General features: G+C 45.2%; 1 protein-coding gene across 1 annotated transcript in view; it reads right to left on the bottom strand.

The window, feature by feature from the left end:
• Positions 1 to 19,708, bottom strand: part of SLC7A1 (solute carrier family 7 member 1) — a 45,339-nt gene extending 25,631 nt beyond the window's left edge. The window contains exon 1 of the mRNA XM_030468946.1: positions 19,667 to 19,708. The gene's annotated coding sequence lies outside the window, so the exon portion shown is untranslated. The remainder of the gene's footprint in view (positions 1 to 19,666) is intronic.
• Positions 19,709 to 20,296: the final 588 nt, after the last annotated feature.

Below are 20,296 nucleotides of genomic sequence, written 5' to 3'. Positions count from 1 at the left end.
TACTCAGAAGAACACATACTAAAATAAAGCAGTGTTGGGGCAGACGTGCAAGACGTTCTTCACCTTGAACAAGCCTGCAGCAGCAGAAGTCCAACACTTGTTACAAGCACCAACAAGCTTTCAACATTCTGACATAGCCACCCTCCAACCAAGGACCACAGGCAACCTAAGTCAGAGAGCTGGCACTGGCAACAACCTACCATGCCTATACAAAGAGATTTGGCACCAGGCACCAAAATCGTTACTGCAAGACCTGCATTCAACTATTTAATGCCCTTTAGTATTTCTATGCTGAGCATGAGAATACTTTAAAACTAAATGTCCCAATTGTTCCCATTTACCACATGCTGTTCATGCTGCAGAGTACTCACAAAGTGCACAAACTCAGTGCCACTGGGGTGAAACTAAACATGATGACACTGCAGGGACATATGTTTCCCACCCCAACATCTGATGGGTGTTCAGCCCAAAAAACATGTACCTCAGGATAACCTCCTCTGTAAAATATGCTGTGTGGACATAGATTCTCAGCAGCAACTGCTTTGATCTGCAAAGCCATGGTCTGGATTGGACACAGCCTACAGCCTACACAGATGAATGTCACCTTCTGTCTCAGGCTGCATCCTGAGCTCCAAGAAGACCCAGCTTGATATCCACACTGCCTGGCTTTGCCAGCAGGGCTTTAAAATGTTTCTTCATTAATTATGAAAAAGGAAGAGGTGGTTTTATTTGTATGCAATGCTGGTCTGAGGCATTGAATTTCCAATGAATAGTAGCTTGTATACCAATAATGGAGCAGCAGCATTCACTGCACACTAACGTCAATTGTATGCTGAGAATAGGCAAAGTATGACTAAATGCAATTTACAGTATGAAGTGAGATTGGTATTTCATCAGCTTCAGCTAAAACCCAGCATAAAAGGTGAGAAAATACATGCTAAGAAACTTAATTAACTGAGGCTGCTATTAAATCCAAGGCTTCAGTTTTGTTGTCACAGCATCAACTACAAAATCAAAAATCCTCTTCACTTTTCCAGGATTCCAGTCATAAGCCCTGGCTTAAATCCCTTTCTCTTGGCCTTATGCTGACTCCCCTACTATGAGAAAGTAATTACAACTGCAGGAACAAGGATGAGGATTTACAAGTCTCACCATGTCAGGAAATATCTCATCCACCAACAGCCCTCAAACATGTCTGTGAGAGACACAGATTCAGTCTAGCCTGGAGAAAGGCAGGTCTCAGGCCAGTCTTAGAAATCTCTTGTTTGGTGAACCATGGGAATTGCCAACACACACAGAGGGAAAACTGTTTCCTCCTTTCAGAAGGAAAACAGATTGCTTTACCTAATTGTCATGTCAGTTTACTCATGTAGTCTCTTGCCCATATGAACCTTAACCAAATCCATGTCAGTCAGGATTGCTTTCAGCTGGATACCTGCCCACCTTCCCAAATGCAGGGACTGGGCAGTCCTAAACCCTTAACTGGGGTAGAAAAACAGTAAGAGCAATGCACTGAAGCATCTCCTAAGAATTTTGCTGGTTTGTAAGACACCACAAGTCCTGGGCTTTGCTTTACTCCCACCAGAGTGATGCAGAGATCCTACCGATGCCTGCATCCTATGAAGATCACAGTGCTCATCCACCCTGGTGGTGGTTGACAGCCTGGAGGTCCAGAAAATAGGGAGGATCCCAGTGCTGTGCACCAAGCAAAAAACAAACAAACAAACAAACAAACAACACTAAAGAAGATTTAAAAAAAACAACCTCCAAAACAAAGAAATCCCCACCATAAACTTTAGCCTACCAGCCTACCATGAGCAAGATCCCAGCAGGAGATGTGTTAGTGGATTTATTTTCCAAAGCTTGTCTGAAAGTCAAGACCACTTTGACTCAAAACCAAACTCTGGATTTTAGGACAAAGATGGGTTTATTCTGAAGTACAGAGACATCAAGAATACCAAAGGACTAGTGAAAACCAGTGTACTTCTTACTAAGTCAGTATTTATTGCAAGTTTTAGACATTCAGTGAGGTGAACAGAGGCAGTAGTAGTAACACAGAATAATACTGGAAAATCCCAGATGAGGCTATTAATGAATACAGAAAATGGAAAAAAGGTAGAAAGGGGGCCCAGCTCAGACAGGAAATTGGGCAATGAGGCAGAGAGGTCCACAAGGACACAGTGTAGCAGGACAGGGCCTGCCTGCCCTTTCCACGGATCACCACGGAGCAGGTCCAGGTTGAGCCTCAATGCTAAGCTGGGCTTCCCCAGCCCCCCAGTGACTTACACATTATGTTGTGTTCCTCAGGGTTTGCACCTCTCAGCTGACACCACCCTTGCTGAGCATATCAGGTTCACAAGGTGCTGAACACTAGCACTGAAAACCAACATGAGGGAGGAGAGTATCCTGGAGAGTTGGACCATATAATGTGCTAGCTATTTAATTTCCATTTAACTAAACCTGGCATCCTGCAAAAGTATCATGACTTAGTGGTCCAAAGCCAATGGAAGTTGTATGTCTGCACTGAAAGTGAATGCAGATCTTGTACCCAGTGCCCACTTCTTGGGCAAAAACAAGGCTGGGAGGGACAACGTCCCCAGGAGAGCAACAGAAATAGCAGATCAAGGCATGGGTTTGGTAGGGTTTTTGTGGACAGGAGGTTGTAGGATTAATTGGAGGGGGAAAAAAAAGAAAGCTTCTGAATTATTTTGAGCTTATATGCAACTGAAGAGTATCCCACAATAAATATATTTCCAAAAACGAACAGTTTGAAATTCCCTCAGGCACATCTACAGGTGTTCACAGCTGCTATCAAGAATAAAGCAGAACCACTTTTTACAGATAATTTGTTTAGAAGAGGAGCTATTAAATTATGACAGACCTGGAAATTAAGGCCAAGACCCTGCAATTGGCTTAATGCCAGCAGACAGGGCTCTCTTGGCTGATTTCAAGATTAAGATATCAACTCAGTCCTGCCCAAAAAATCATCAGAATGTCTGAGTGTCTCTCTTGGGAATAAAATACTCCCTAGGGGCTGCAGTAACAGATGGGGAGGTGGGTGCAGGGCGTGGTACCTGCACTGCAGCCATGTTCTGCATCCCTCACACACAGTGCTGCTCTTCATCTCACAGACTGATCAGCATCCCAAGCATTTCTTACTTGTTTTTCTTGCTTTTGAAACAGCAGGTACCAAATCAACCTTTCCATTTCAATTATATTCACTGTAGTCTGGTAAAGAGCCCTTCAACAAAGACAAGTGGAATTTTTTTCAGGAGAACAATCTTTTGGTTTAACAGGATGCAGTACAGGGGCCATTACACCTCTACCCAAAACATTTCCTTGGATACCAGGTTATCTTCACAATTGTATCAAAAGGTGATTTTTGCAGAGATTATGATTTTTCCCCCCCTTAGAAGTTGGATCTGACTGTGATCTCACTTTCAACAACAACCGTTCTTGAAGCTTTTGACATGAGAAAATGTGTTCTGGACTCGTTCCTCTCCCACTCCCAACCACACTTGAAACAATGAGCATTTCTGGGCATGTATGGTCAGTACTCCCGTGACACAACACAGTCTTAATCATATAAAACAATAGAGATTATTCCAGAAATGTTACCAGATGGTACATAGCCACAGTCAAGCTGAAGAAACGATGAAAATTAATGTAGCTTAGCTTTGTTATGCACACCTCCTACCTCACCCCTGCTTTTGCTCCAGTTTCTCTGATGATAAATACTGAGCTGCAAGCCCCTGCTGGTCAGGCCCTGGGTAGGAAATGGCTTCACCCCAAGGCTCTGGGCACCTTCATGTTTCAGCAGGAGCTGAGGACTTTGAGAGTGGCAGGAAACAATGATGCACCTAGATAACCTAGCAGGGTGGGCCCTGGGGCAGGGGCCACATCCTTGGGTGAAATCCTGTCCCACTGAAGTCAATGCAAAGCTCCCACCAACTTCAATAGGAGCCAAATTCCCCCCACTGCTACTGGTCCTTGTCTTTTATTTACAGTGCATTTTATGTTTGTTACTTTTGTTCCCTGTCCAAATTCTTGTGCCTTGACTGTATTGTATTTTCAAATAAAATAAGATATTCTTCCTTCTCTTATCTAATGGTTAACATACCTATTATATCAGGTTGATAGATTTCCTTCCTCATTAACAACATTTTTAAAAGGACATTCTTCAAAACAATCCCATAAGAAAATAAGCAATGTTGCATCTGGTTAACAGCAAGAAATAAACCATAACAAACATCTGTCCAGCTAAACATAAAACACCGTGTGTAAAAATAAGCTGACAGGGCAACATTTTACATAAGCAGTACTATCACTTCCTAAACAATTACAAATTGTTTCAGCTTCTAGAAACCACTTTTTATCTATTTCAAAAACTTGCTCCTCCTGAGAATTTTCTTCTTTGATTTGAAGGACAGCATAAAGCAAAAGGTGATTAAAGCCAATTATGCAGAACAAGGAGTTTTCTACTAAGGAAAGAAGAAAACCCAAGCCTGACCCTGATGCATGTTCAATAAACTCCCCAGGCACCTCCTTGGAGGAAGTGCACACAAGAAATCCCCACTCAACTTTATATGCTTATATCCATTCTAAAACATGCTGGAATCTCTAATGCTGTCAGTACCCTTCTCTTATAGCAGTGATAGTGATGTGCTGTGGACAGTCTGATTTTTCTTCAGCATCCTTCTCATCTTCAACAAATATATTACCTGTACACCATCACTGCTACTACTTTGGAGAACAAAGAGCTTGTACCTATCCCATGTCAGTATGTTTAGCAAAAAATGGGGAATTGGTTTGGCCCTCTATTTAGGTCAGCTTCCTGAACAAGTATGCAGTGATGATGCCAACTATTTGATGAACACACAGGTAGAAACTCATTTGGGAGCCCTTCTCCAAATGGCTGATTTTGTTACTTCCATCCCCAAGGTAGCATCATTCACAGAAAACTCCTAATCAGAAAAAGGAGAGGCAGAAAACTTCAATTCCTACTATTTGCATTAGCATTACAAATATTTGGGGTGTCAGATTTAATTGTGGACACCTACACACAAAGAGGTTATGTTAGAAGGAACCATACCATAACAGCTGAGTGCTTTTTTGAAACCTCATTCAGAAATACACTGAGGAAAGTCAGCAGTCACTGAGGCCCCAGGCACAACCCATTAGAGTATAAATCAGGAACTGTATCAGGTAGGTCCTTCCAAAATGGACATCTTGGAAAATCTTCAATGTTTGGTTATAGTACCCTGCAACAAGTGATGGAGCAGAGGCATAACAGCTACAGCAGATGCTGAGCTCATCTCACAAATGTTTGAAGACCCATCTCAAGGCTTCTAGTAACAGAAGCAGAGGATGTTGCATCAGAACCTAAGCTGCATCTGTCTATGCCCCCAAAACAGCTGCAAGCATCCCCATCAGCTGCTGGCAAAAGCAAGCAGTCTAGAGAGGACAACCTTGGGACAAGTCCTGAGAAAGGATTCAGGGGCTGTGGTTGCAGCCATTCAAAGCTGCTTCCCACCAGCAAAAATAAAGGCAAGACCAAACATTACTGCTGTGTGAAGCTGGGAGATACCCCACCATAGCAGCAGAGATGGCAAGGAGTCCAAGCTAGAAGCCACCAAAGTAACTGCAGGTCTTTGAACTGATTTCACTGTGTTCAGTGAAATGCAGGGGATTCAGTGAAATGTGTTCAGGGATGCAGTCCTGCCGAAGCATTTTAACCAGGTGAGGAATGTCTTGTCCACGTGCTGTTGAATTGTTCCCTTCTTGATAGTTGAAATTTTATTTTTTATTTTTCACACGTGTGTATGTATGCATATATCTCAATATATGTTAACTACTTCACTCTTTGCCAATTCTGTCATTGAAAACCAGGATCCGCCACTAGCTCTGCATTTGCTACTCAAAAGAAGGATGCCACCTAGTTAAATATCAACCACACACTACGCACAGATAACAGCACACACACACATGGGTGTGCAGTGTATACAAAACACAACCTTAATCACCTGCTGAAAGCACAGTGCCCATAAAGAAGGGACTGTATTACTTCCCTGTGTTGAATGCAGCTGCCTTAATGGCAGGAGGGAAGTGTTGCTGGGGGAGCAGCCCACTGCCATGGATGGCTGGGGATGGTGTGGGTTTCTGTTCCTCAAGCTCCTGAGCATTAGGGACAGTTCTGAGACAGCACCTCCTGCTTTTCTCCAGGTGGAGAGCAGGAGAGGCCCTGGAGGATTTCTTTTATCAGAAAAGGAGGAGCAGGGTGCTCGCTGGTGCTTCAGTAGTGCCCCAGGAGAAGGGAATGTGCTGTAGCTCAGCTGCCTGCTTTCCAGTGTCACAGCTACTGGCCACACCAAGGTAAGAAACTCCTCTCATATCCCACAGCAACTTCAGAGATGATAAAAACTGTAACTGTCCTCAAACCCTGACAGCAAGTCTCAACTTCCCCAAAAATTCAAAGCAGGCAAATTTCAATGTTTTGCCTCAATACCTGCAGAAAACTCTGATACATGAAATACACGAGTAGTGATTTTTGATCTAAGTAAAGATGGAAGGTCTCTGCTCTGAAAGTCCAGAGGAACTTCAAGCTTAGGCTTCAAGCTCCCATAATTGAAGCTTCAGGATTTCCAAAATGGAAGTTCACTGATGCCCATTCTTCTCCACAAACCTTCAGCCATGGTTACCAGCAAAGGTGGCTTGCAGTGAACCACTCATCAGGTAAAAGATTGGATGGACATAATCACCCTCTCTGGATACTGCAGAAACACGTGTTTCAGGCTTAATTTGCAATGGAAAATTACTGTTACAATAGCTTCCCAGCTGCTGGCCTGATGAAAGGGTAGGAGAGGATACAAGATGAGCCTCCACCATTCAAGCTTTGCAGAAACAGGTTGAAGAAACACCTCTTAGATACAAACTGATTTTTTTTGGCAGGTTTAGACCACAAAACTAGGTGTGTTCCTCTCCCCAGGTTACCATTTATCACCCCTGCAGCTGTACTGGAATAACCACTGAAGGAATTGCACTGTGAAGAGCATTGCTGACACCAACCCAACACTGTGCCTACAGCCACCCGGGTGGTGAGCCACTGCAGCCAGCAGCCAAGGCAGAGGAGAGGAATGGGACACTTCCCAGGGGAGACTCCCACTTGAGAAGTACTATCCAGCCAAAGGTCCCTTCAGTACTCTCAGCCATTTTACCCCCTATCTCCAACTTCAGTTGGTGAGGATCCTCTGGCAGTTCAAAACAACACCCAGCTGTTTGGATGAGAAGGACAAGGAGAGCCACATCGTATTTGCCATCCACAGCTCCTCAGGGATCAAAAAGTTAAGGTTATTCCTGCCTAGCTGATGAAGGGCATCACACCTCTCTCATTACATGAATCACCATTTTCCGATGAAAAAAACATCTAATTGGAAAGTTTACCACCAGCTCCAGTACAGTCTCCTCAAATTGCTACTCAGCAGGGCTTCAAATTACACTTTGCAAGAAAGTTGCTTGATTTAACTCCCTCGATTTGTCAGAAAACCTGAGGGGATTTCCACAGACAATTAAGACTTCCCAAAGAACACCTGAGACAGATTGCCAGGGATCTATTCAAACCAACGTATCACCCCTTATCTGCCAGGGACTCAGCCTTGATGCTCTGCAGAAAAAAAATTATGCTCTGGGAAACAATATTAAATAAGTGAGCTTCTGGCTTCTTAAACCCTGATAAAATGAAGGTGAAGCTTTGCTTAGCCAAAACACATGGCCATGCCATTCAGCATGCTCCCATCATGGTCCTTAGACACCAGTCCTTGGAAGAAGGTGGGAAATGTCCCTTAGGAGATAAGAAAGGAAGTTAGACAGAAGTTGGTCTGTTATTACAACAGCAGCAGGGAATAAACAAATAAAAAAATAAAGATCCCCAACCTTCATGCAGAGCAACAAACACCATCCTTTGCAGACATGAGATACATCTGATGAAACAGAGAGACAGCAAGAGGACTTCCCCAAGCACTATCACTGCCATTTCACCAGGAGGAAGGGCAGAGCTGAGTGGGGATATTCATGTGTGGACATGGGGCAGATCAAACTTGGTGTAAATCAGCTGATTTTGCTGTGTCCCTGAGCAGCAGGGAGCAGGTGGAGGCCAGCAGGTATCTGTCTCCTTGTGAGCAGTGAGAGCCTCTAGCTGGAGACAGGGCCATGTGGCAGCAGCAGACCCTGGTCACCCCTGCCCATGGGCCTAAGGACATCCTGCTTACATCCTGCCTGAGCAATGTGCCAGGCCATGTGCCAGGGTTTGGCCATTCCAGCGTGCCTGTAGGTCAGATGTTTCCCAAGCAAGAACACTCCTAGCTCTGGAACATGGCTTATCACTACACTGCTGTCCCAGTCAAAAACTTCCTTCATTTCTGTAAGAGGTATCCTTTACAGGGAAAGCAGGAATGATGTTTCTGTCCTAGAGGTGGAAGTGTTTGAAGAGCTTTTTTAGAGGAAATGCCCTGTAACAAACTTTAGAGGAATTGCTGCTACAAGGGAGAGCTCAGCCTCTGCTGGACACGCACTCATTCAGGAAGGGGAACAAAAATTGTATATGGCCAAGTCACAGGACTCTGTGCCTTATACCAAGACAACTCAGAAGAGAAGAGAAAGGTTTTGCTATCCTCAAGTAACTGTGTCTGCAAATTAAGTGTTCAAGGTCAGGCTGGATGGGGTTTTGAGCAACCTGGTGTCCCTGCCCATGGCAGTCTCTTCCAACCCAAACCATTCTAAGATTCTACAAAACACCAAATTATGCTATATTGTGCCTTCAGATTTATGCAATCAAAATAAAAGTCATTAGAAAGTAATCAGAACATGTTTTCATTAATTCAGGAATTTTTCCACTGATTTGGAGTCCAGTCTTAAGGGCTCGTCCTATGCAGACCTGCAAGTCAGACCTCTGTGCCCTGATGTGGCTGTTGGATAGTGACTTGACATAGCAGAATTAAGTAAATCTTCCATTTCCTGAAGAAATGGGAATTTCTCACTGAGCAAGCATTAAAAAATGCATTACAACCTTCTGAGGGCACTTGCATGACTACGGACCTAATACTAAAGCTTTCTGCAAATATGATTTACACCATACCCAAAAGAAAGAAGCCTAGCATGAAAGAAGCTAAATCAAATGTTTGCTTTTAGATGCATTATTCCCACATTCCACCCATAATTCCGGGGCTGGGGAAGGATTAGTGCCTTCCAAGCCCCACATGTTCATTACTGCAAGCACAAACAAGCACTTCACACACCCCTTGGCTGGTCTGTCTTTCTGATGCTGAATGTCTACAGTTTCAGGGTTGTCTCTTCACAACTGCCTAGCAGAAAGTCATTCCAACTGGAGAGTTCTTCAGGAAGTCCTTCCTGAGACACGATGCCCTGATGAACCCTGGATCAAAAGCAATGATCGAATGCTACTGTCCAGTGTCACTGTACTGCTCTTTCACCCTTACACCAGAAATACCCCACTGACTCAACTGCTGAAGGAGCCAATAGTGCACGGCCCAGAGAGGCTGCTGATGCCCTGGCTGCCTGGGAACAGCTCAGGGAAGTGAGCATCTCACAGGACTGAGGAATTAAAACCAAGGCAGAAGAGAGATGCTGAGCACTGGTGGTGTGGCCACACTTGCAGCGCAAATGGGACATGGCAATGTCCCAGCTTCCTGACAGTAAATGACCAACACAATCCACCCCCACAGCAGCCTATGACACATGCCTCACCAGTGACAACTGTTTGGGGATGGGAATTGGGCTGGCAAGGCAGCTGTGGAATCTGGCTGCAAGGACCACAGGGTGTGTCCACATCAGGGCAGTCTAGACAGACACCCACAGCAAAGCAGAATCCAAAGATGGTGCAAAGACAGAGAGCAGAGGAGGTAAAGCATGGGGCTGTGTGGAGGAGAAGCAAAGGGGAAGTGACAAAAGCCAGCTGCCACCCTGCACTTGAGGCAGGGGGTAACAGCACTCCCCTAGTGCAGCAGCATGCCAAGATGATGGACATAACACTCACCTCAGAGCCTGCAAGGAGATACCACTGCTTGGTCCGTCCTCCCCATGGCAGGGGGGTGGGCACACACTTCCCACCTGAGATCACAGCCCCACACCCTGGCTCTTCCAGCCTGAACACTGCTGCTACCTGTGCTGCCTCCAGGCTTGCAACAAGATGCCTGTATTGCATCATCTTTCCACATTCCTGCCCTTCCCAGGCAGCTGCCCTCCTTAATATTCCCAGCCATCATGAGTGGAGAGGGCAGCTAAAAGCTGAGTAGTAGTTTAGGAACAGCAGCGATGCGGAGTTTGGGGTTTTTTTTGCAAATACTACAAGCGGTTTCCATGGCAGCTTCGCCCACACACTTGCCAACTTTCACTTAAAACCTCAGGCTGCACAAGTTGCCTGATTTGTTTGACCCAATCCTGCCCAGCTCTGCAGGTCCTGTAACACCACCAGAGCTGGTAAAATCCTCTATCTGAAAAGACAGGAGCACCCAACCAATAAAAAAAGGCATATAAAATGGGATTATTATGTCTGACTATGGGGAAAAAAAAACAGTTGCAGATGCATTTTGCAAATACTCCCAACAGCTGTCACTGTAAAGGCTCTGCAGCTCCTAAGCACTGGTGGAGTTAGAATAAAATGCTTCTGAAAACTGCATCCATTTTAAGTATTTAAGCCTAAAACAAGTACAGAGCACAGCAAATGATACAGAAGTGATGACTGACAAGGCGACAAGAGGGTAACCAACCGCTTTTGGTTTCACACAGAGATGTCAGAACCCAGTTTTGATAAATTTTACCTAAATAAGTCTTATCAATAAGGTGGTATAACACTGATGTGGCATTACATTTCACAGCAAAGTAGGTGTGGAGTTTGTTTGCTTTGGGTCAACACTCCTTTTTTAGCTTTGACCTTCCTGTTCAGCTCTCCTCAGCTCAGGGAGAGCTACTGTCTAAGAGGAGTTTTGCCTCATCTAACCCAAATGTTCAAGTCTGCAAGGCTGCTCATTAGAAGGACTGAAGAAGAGAGATGTCCAAGCACAGCCCATTCCATATCTATCCCAGACCCCTTCTTAGAGTACAACAATGGGCTTCCTGCTTGTGTCTGGGACCAAATCAAGACTTGCTGAAATCTGTTTTCTTTTTCCCAAATGTGAAGATGACACCCACCAGCATAAATGGAAGTCAAACCACAAGTAACAGATGTCAGGTCTCATTGCTGACAGTGCCACGAAGAGGGACCTGCACCCCCTGAAATGGAGGGGGGCAGCCCTAAGAGGGATTTGGACACGAAGCTCATAACCATCACTGCGGGATGCTGAGGAAAGCACAACCCTTGCATAAAGCCAGGGAAGCAGCAGAGCAGGGATGACAAAGGGGAACCAGCTGGTAAGAAATGCAAAAGGCTGGTAGATGTAGCTGAATCCCAGCCACGTGGCTGCTGCAAAATGCAGTGGGGACTCAGTCCCTGTTTTGCACAAGGAGAGGCATTACTTTGTATCCTGCCTTCCAGCTTATTTTGACCACTGAATGGCAGGAAAGTCAGCTTTTACAACCCATGAAACTCCATGAAGGAAACATGTTCTGGCTCCCTTGTAAGCGCAAGTCAACTTACAGAAGAGATTAACTCCAATGAGGAAAAAAAAAAACCAATCATGTGCTATGTACTTGTAGTTTGATCTCATCGGCCTGGCAGTTGACAAATTTGTAGGCTGAAATCTTAATTGGATTTCTGATGTAATTGGAATTGCCAGCTGTACCTTCCTGCCCCATAGCTTCCCCATGCAAAAGCCTGGTCTGCCCCAAAACCTGCACCTTTAACCCAGCCATAGGATAAGTGAAGGGGACAGTCCTGCCAAGAAATTATTGTGTCCCTATCAGCAAAAGTATTCTGTTTGGAGTAAGGACGCACTTTTTATTGTGATAAAATTACTAATACCATTCAGTCTGCTAGCACATTTTAAAAATCTTATTATGTTTTTCCACACTGTCATTCCAGCATCAAAGAAAATCAGCCTTAATTATATTTACAGGACTCGAGAGTTATGCAGAGAGACCTAATTATGACAATCTCTGAGAGGTTCTGAATTATACATTTCAATGCCTCTGAGCACACACAGTGCCATCTCTCCCTATGTCACTTATCTACAACAAGAAACTTTGAAGCATCATAAGCTCTGATGCTGCCAGGCTATTTAAGTGTCAGCAGGAAGAACACAAACTACTGGCTGTAAATATTCTCCTTAGTTCCATGGCATTGAGACCTGGGATAAAAAAAAAAAAGGTGATTTTAAAGCAAAATAACTATGAAACAAACAATAATTAGCTTTTTACCCAAAGGGTCTGAACAGCAGCATGAAAAGCAAAAAGCTGCTGCTGTGCTTTCACTGGTGCCCTACACCACACTGTTCTGTTCTCCAAGTATTTCCTTGGAAGGAAAAAGCAGGCTCAAAAGTACCCTGACATCTGCGATGATTTATCTGGAGTAGCCAAAGCACAACCATGTTGCTTCATCACTTATGTTAGTTCCTTCTAAATCTATCTTTTTTTTCTCCACATGCCAACCAGGTTATGATGGGTAGGATTCCTCTCAGCTGGCTTTAGCCAACTTCAAAACACATTTGCTTTTAGGGTATCATCACACCCCTCTCTGTAACACACAGACAGGGACAGGCAAGTCTCAGACAGACTCTAAGTAGGAATTCATTCCTGAGGAGAAGGGAAGGGAGAAAGGACCCTCCAGAGATGCCTGCCTTCCCTAGTCACTGCAGGGCTGTAGCAGGTATCTATGAAAACTTCCCCAGGAACTCAGATGGTCCTCTCAAGACAGAGAATGGACTGAACCTTGAGCCAGCAGAAGCAAAAACACCTTGATGGATTCTGACCTGTCCTTCTGTGGGCAGTTAATGGAAAGATGTTTTTAAGTCTCTGAACAGTCTTAGGGGCTTTAGCAGCTTACAAGTCCACTTGCCTCACAAGAACAACTTATGTTCCTCAAAAATAAAAGTTTGCTTTTGATTTCAGGACTGACCGAGCACTGATCCCAGTGCCTTCAGAGCAAAGAACTCTGCTTCTGCTCTTCTCCAGTTGCTTCACTGTTGTGCTTTTCACTGCATTACTTGTGCTGGTGCCTTTCATGAACTGAGAAGAAGCTAGAGGCCAAATTTCCACTGTAATCTCACCACCTATTGTTTTCTCCTCCACCCTAATCCAACATTCAGCAGCTGACTTCTGGCTCTTCTGACTGTTGCAATTTCTTCTTGCTCGGGGTGCCAGAACATTTTGCTCCTTTCTTCAAGCAGACTGCAGAGCCAGAAACGTCCTGTCTAATGCACCTGGGGTCAGCATGGGTGCTGGATATACAATAGTATGGCACTTTTGCACTCCAAACCTGTATCAGCCAAGATCAGGTAGTGATTGGAAAACAGACTTTTAAATACCTGGTTGGATATTTTTTTCTTTCTGAACAGCATCCATGCGTCTTTATTCAGTGGGCTGCTAAAACAGTGGTGGACAAGTTAGTCAGGACCCAAGTCATGATTTTTTTTTCTATGGTGACAATTACATTAGACATTACTTGTCAATATCTCTTAACACCTACACAATGATCCTTATTGAAAGTAACTTGCAAAAAATTCTGTTGCTGCTCTAGGTAAAGTAAAAAAGAGGAGTGGTTGATTTTGTTGTATTTTTCTTAAAGGACTACTCTTTTGGATGCTGTAAGCACACAAACCAGTCTGAAGCAGAAACTGTCACTGCAAAGTCAGACAAAGAATTAAATTTTCTGAACATGTATGCTACTCTGTCTTGAGAACCTCTTGGAAGGAAAAAATAAATAGTGCAGCATGCAGTAGCATCCTTTGCTTGGGAACTATCTCACATGGGTCACAAAACAGCTGTCAGGCAATGTGCAACCTTGAGTAGAGTTCAGCCAATGACCAAAGGATGAAAGACTTTATTCTCAGTTGCCCTTGGAATATTTTCTAAAGATATACCATATAATTTACTTTGCTAGCTAAAACTGCTTTATAAGACTGTCACCTCAACAAAATAACCTGGCTCTACAAATTCAACAATGTAGTATTTCCACAAAGTTTCTTTTAAGAAATTTGAAGGCAATCCCTTCTTCAGCTTAAGGGAACAGTTCACTTATCAAATCACAATCATGTCTTGTACAGTAAGCTTACTCCTGCCACATACACATCCAAATACACTTCTCACATCAGCATTCCTGAATGAAACTACTTTACCAATGGTCTGATTTTGCTGTGGTTTATAGCTTGCACTTTTTCCCCCCTCCTTTCTTATTTTGCAGAATTTGTTTACTGACTCCAGATTTCACCAGAGAGCTTCTGTTCCTCACTAGCCACAGAGTCACACCACTTTTCAACCCCCGTTTGGGGAAGCAAGTTGTCCCAAGCCCTGACCTCAGTGTGCTTTACCCATACAATTAAAAGGTGATTTTGCATGGTATTTCTTTCATAACCCACACTCCACAAATGCCTTACAGCCAAAGCAAACTCACCTTTGGTTTATTCAAACCACTGAACTGAGGTGGATCACTGTAGACACGCAGAGCAGCACCTTCTCAGTGTAGACACTGGTTTTGCAAGGAGCTCCAGGTGTACCAGCTGCAGAGGTAAATGCTCCCAAATACTTGACACTGCCTCCTACCTCACAGTTTTTATCATCCTTTCTCCTCTGTGCACTGAGTTATCTGTGCTGCAGAGCCTCACCTGAGCTGAAATAAATCAGAGGAGAGCTTTTTAAAGCATATCAGCCAAAAAAATGGAGTAGAAATTGCCTCTGGCACTGGGATGCAAGAGAGCAGCCAGCAGCAAGTGGCAAACTTCTCAGGAGGCACAACTGCAACCAGAGATTATATATATCTAACCTACAACTCAGCTCTTTTCACCTATATTAAAATACCTGGCAATGTAAGACACTCAGGCTCACATGCAGCCAGGACTAATACAAGTCAAGGCACACACAGCTATTTACTTTAAGAATACCTTCCCATTTGGCAGAATAAGGTTCCAGGAACAAATAAGTGATCCGGTACAGGGGATTTTAACCATCTGCGTGAATCAGTACCAGGGACAAAACCTACTTAAATAAAAAGCTCATTTGTTCCATTTTTTTTTTTTAAATATAACTCCAGAGTGGCTTATAATCAACTTTCAGAAGTGAATCACTGTCAAATTTCAAGAAGAGCATAGTTTGCTCAGTAAGCAAGGGCAGTAATTACAAGTCCTCAAAAACAGGATACCAAGTAAAATCCTCATCCTTGTAATTTAAAAATTAAAAGGGCAAGAAAGACCTAGAAGGAAAGATAAAAAAAAATAACAAAGATGTAAAGTAATGAAGCAAGAGTGAATTGCAAAATCTGTACAGCTCAGAAAAGACACTATGGATATCTGTCTGGAAGTTTGTTAAAAGGGAACCCAAGGGTTATCACTCAGAAAAATGCAGAAGGAAAGAAAATACAGAGTTAAATACCAGGATGAAGTGGACAGTAATAAATGTACTGTTTTAGTAAATACAGTAATTACTCAGAAAAGGGGTCAAGACGCAGCACAGCAAGCACTGAGGAACAGGTTAGATTATCAGGAAAAATTAATGAGGGATTTTGCTCAGCAAAGAAACTAGTAGCACAGTTTTTCCTGTGGCAGCCACCACAACTCCTGAACTAACAAAAAACTGCATGCCCATGAAATTAAGTTTTCTGAATTTTGTTTTGTTTTGTTTTCATTTGCGTATAAAACCTCCCAGAAACTCAAGGATGTACCTGAAACAAAAATATCATAGTATTTTATTGTGAAAACTCTGGAATAAGGTACTTCTCTACAAGATACAACTCACAGTATTTATGACCACCTTGGTGGTCTCCAGCAGAGTAAGGGACCCTGGCAAGGGCAGCAGCTGCTGACCTACCATAGGGGGAAGGCAGCTCCAGCCAGCGCTGCCAAAGTGAGCCAGGTTCCGAGGCTTCTACGAACCACAGTGGGAATGTGGGAGCCCCAGATCCTGGTCCCTGACACCCCCAAACAGCCCAGGAACCACAGGCAGTAGCTTTTATGTTTTGTTTGACTCACTGCTACGCCTTTTATTTTTTTATCTGTAGGTTTAAGCAGCCAGTGATACTTCAGCAACAGTACTACGGATGGAGTGCTCAAATGCCAGAACAAACCCACCCATAGTACAAACAGCCACGACTCTTCCCAGAGTCACTGAGGACTCCAAGCAGCTCACACGTACATTAAGATAAACTCTTAAGACATTTATAGTGCAGACTTTTACGTTCAAGCTAATCCCCCAATGCCCCCTTTTATAGTCAGTGGAAAGCAGCTTTGAGGTCACAACTCATCTGCCTCAGAATACTCGGCTGAGATAAATCACACCCCAGAACATACACCCTGCACCTGGCTGACTTTAATGGAAACCAGGGCTGGCTACCTGGGACACAGATGACTATGTTTGGCCAGATTAATGCCACCTTCATCACCACTAAGCATGTGACAGATTTGCAAGGATTTTGGCTCTAGGGTAATGAAAGATGAGGATAGAGCAGGTAATCAGAAAAAAAAAACAGGATACCACCAAACACGCTGACACAGATAGCAAAGAAGATCCACTGTGGGTTATTAACTCTGGGTCAGACTGCAGCTGACTCCAATGAACTCTGCTCAGAACCACCAAACTAGTTCTCCACACTGCCCAGCCTCCCAGTTCTGCTTGTCAATGCCATTAGTTTCTCCACATACTCTGTTAAGTCAGCAGGACTTGTTAGCTTATCCTTTAGGAGAGGAAAGGGGCCCTGTCACATCCCCATCTGCTGTATGACACCACTGTGGCTCAGCCAATAACCTCACCAGGATGAAGTCAGAATCCACCAGCCACATCTGAAGCCCAAGTAAATCACCCTCTTGCACATACTGCATGAGGTTGAACTTTTGACATCATTGATACATGCCGAGAGAAAAAAATTAAAGGCACCATATAATTTTCTACTCTCTGAAAGCTGGGATACAACTGGAAGCGACATTTCTAAAAGCTGCTCAGGTCTCATTAAGCCATCACAATGTGTTGAGGAACTTGACAGATCAAAGGTGGACAACAGGTAGTAGAGGCAGTAATTGCAATAAGATTCCCTGCTGTCCTTCACTCAAACCATATTTCTGCCTGTGTTCTTTCCTTTGTGATCCTAAGCAATGACCACCACACCTTTTTGCCCTCCCTCTTGCACAAGGAGGTGGTGCTCAAGACATTTCAACTCCTGCTCATGTGTCCCACAACCTAAAGCAGAGGCACAACACCATACAAGGATGAATGCTACAAATATCTGGCAGAAGGCTGCACATAAAAAAAGAAAAAGAAAAATAACAAGAGAGGGAATGACAAAGATGTTAAGAAAGATATAGCTGAGAACTCTACTCTGACAGCTGGTTAGATTAGAGAGTTACTGGTTACCTCCTTAGTCTAAGCTAACTCCTTCTGTAAAGCAAATCCTTCTCTCTCCACGTGTAATGAGAAGTGTATGGCCTATGTGCAACACACATCTCGCCCACACTCACAACTGAGCTGCCTGAATTAGAAGCCTGGTGGCCTCAGGTTTCCGTCACAGCCTACCCGAAAGTAGTGCCTTCTGAACACACCTCCTCACTGATAAGTACAAGCATCCCAATAGCAAGGCTCAAAACTTTACACATGCCATGAAAATGGCACAAGCTGGGGACTAAACACCTCAGAGTTCTCCTGCTCAGGAAATGGGTTCATTTCAAAGCCAATTTAACTACCTGAAGTATGCACGCAGTGAAGCACGCTCAAGTTCTACCCCCTTCATTTTACTCAAAATGCAAAATACTTGAAAGCAAATTAACTTTGAAAAAAAAACTTAACTATGGCAATCAACAAGCCTGCTCCTTCTTTGTGCCAGGGTCAGCACTTGTAGCCATGCATCCTGTGTGATTACACAGTCCCTACTCTTTTACATTATATGGAAATCCTGTCTAAACGACATTTCATTTCACTGCTGAAGGTTAACAGAAGTCCACAGTTTCTCCCTGTTCTCTCAAAATATTTTTTATGTTTACCTCTGACTTGGAGAAGGCAGAGACAGCCAAGCATCACTGAGTGAATATCTTCAGAGCTGTCTCACTGCAGAGGGTCCTGCACAACACTTACACATGTGACCACATCTTCCCCACTTGCCCTGCGGGCTTAGTGGAGCCTGCAGAGGTGAGCAGAGAGAGGCAGTGTCCACTGGATCACCTGATGTTGGACATCACCCCAAGGTTTTTACTCAAGCACAGTTAACTGCTAGAAATGACCACGTGCCACACACAGGTGGCAAAACCAGCTAAGAGATAGTTAACTCCTAAAGCAGGAGCACCTCAATCATCTCGCATCTTCTGCCCAGATCTGCAGCCTGTGAACTCTGCAGAATTGAAACTGCCTTTCTGTTGCCGAATTGCTTTTTGTAGAGCACTTACCATGCCAACACTGCTCCATAACTGAGGCTTCTAGCAACTGACAACACAACTAACATTTCTGTACATAGTCCCAATTTTTCTGTCCAGCTTAGCTACATATAAAATTCCTACTGAGGTTTTTCCACAGTTTGGTTTTTTTTTTCCGATCTGTCCTGTCTACCATAAACATGCACATATATATATACAGAACAGAAGACATCCATCTGTTAGTCAGGCCAGCTGCCTAGACAAAATGGAAACGAGTCTCTGTCCTTGTTGCAGAAGCAGGTTCAGGAATCATATATAGCAGCGAATCGCAGCGTATGGGCCTGACTCAAACACTGCAAACGATACCTGCAGCTTCCGTAAATTCTGTTTGAAAGAGAAAGCAAAGCACAGCACTCACTCCGGAGCTACCTTGAACATGGAAAGAGCATCCTGAGCATGGAAAGAGCATCATGGAAACGGCCCAGCGCCCCTCCTTGACACCTGGGCCCTCACCTCCCAGCAAACCATGCTGTGTGGCACTGCTCATGGTGCAAACCAAGGACAGGCAAGAAAATGGGCTGGCTAGGAAAGGTGCACGCACTTAAATGAGTTTCCCAACTCTGCCCTGGTTTGCTGCTTACTCTGCCGGAGAGAAATCGTGTCTGGAGGGGCAATGCCCACCTCCACACGCTCGCGGAGCCGACTACGGCGGCTCCCATCCCCGAACCCAGCAAAGGCCCTTCCCGCCGGGCGGCCCCGGCATTCCCGGGGTTCCCTCCCTCGGCAGCGGGGCTGAGGCACGGCACGGCCAGCGCGGGGAGAGACGGAACAGGGGGAAGCGAGGGACGGCTCCCAGCAGCGCTCCGGGAGGGACCTGCCGAGGAAGAACCATGCTGCCTGGCAGAGAAAATGGAGAGGCGTCTGTTTTGGCGGGAGGACGAACCCGCCAGCTCCGGGGAGCCCTGCGCGCCGCCTCGGTTGAGGCACGAACGAACGGCCTACACGGTACCACCGCCGCCACCACCGCCCGCCCGGCCTGGCCCCGACCACGGCCCCCGCTACAGCCCCAGCCCCAGCCCCGGCCCCGGCCGCAGCCCCAAGCCTAGCCCTAGCCCTAGCCCCGGCCCCGGTCCCTCCGCTCCGTCCTCCGCACGGCAGTTGCCGCAGTCACTCACCCGAGCCACGCCGAGGGGCAGCCCGGTGCCAGGGGCTGAGGAGGGAGGCCCTCCCCCCGCCGCCCCAATGAATAGCGGAGCTCAGCCCGGGGTGGGCGGGGAGGCGACGCGGAGCGGAGCGGGACGAGGGAGGCCGGGCCAAGGAAGAGCGGCAGCCCCAGGTGGATGGGGAAGGTTTCCAGCCCCGGAACATCCAGGTTTGAGCACGTACCTGGATAGCAGCGTGGTTGGGCACGGCCAAGGGAGAGGGAGGAGGTCACCTTCTCGGAGCAAGAAGGGGCTTGTTCCTCAAAGGCAGGATACGGGCAATCATTTCATGCCATTAGTTTAATTTGGTCTACTAACTAACTTCTTTTTCTCCCTCAGATTCCGTGGGAATGAGAGCTGAGGGGATGGGTTGGGCTGAACCACCCATTCAGTCGTACTGCTCGCTGTGCTCTGACAGCTGATCTGCAGAACATGGCTGCCCAGAGATGCAGGGATGAAATGGATGCATTAAAATGGGTGACTTGGATTGACCTTTTGACATTGCCTTCTATAAAGCACCATGTTCCCAACCAAGGAAATACAGCCTTGATGAAATTGCCTTGCCCCCAAACAGGGAAAAACAGCCAAAAAACCCTATAGGTG

This window comes from Calypte anna, chromosome 1, assembly GCF_003957555.1.
Source record: "Calypte anna isolate BGI_N300 chromosome 1, bCalAnn1_v1.p, whole genome shotgun sequence".
NCBI lineage: Eukaryota > Metazoa > Chordata > Aves > Apodiformes > Trochilidae > Calypte > Calypte anna.
The sequence above is the reverse complement of the archived record's forward strand: the minus strand, read 5'-3'. Positions and strand labels throughout refer to the sequence as shown.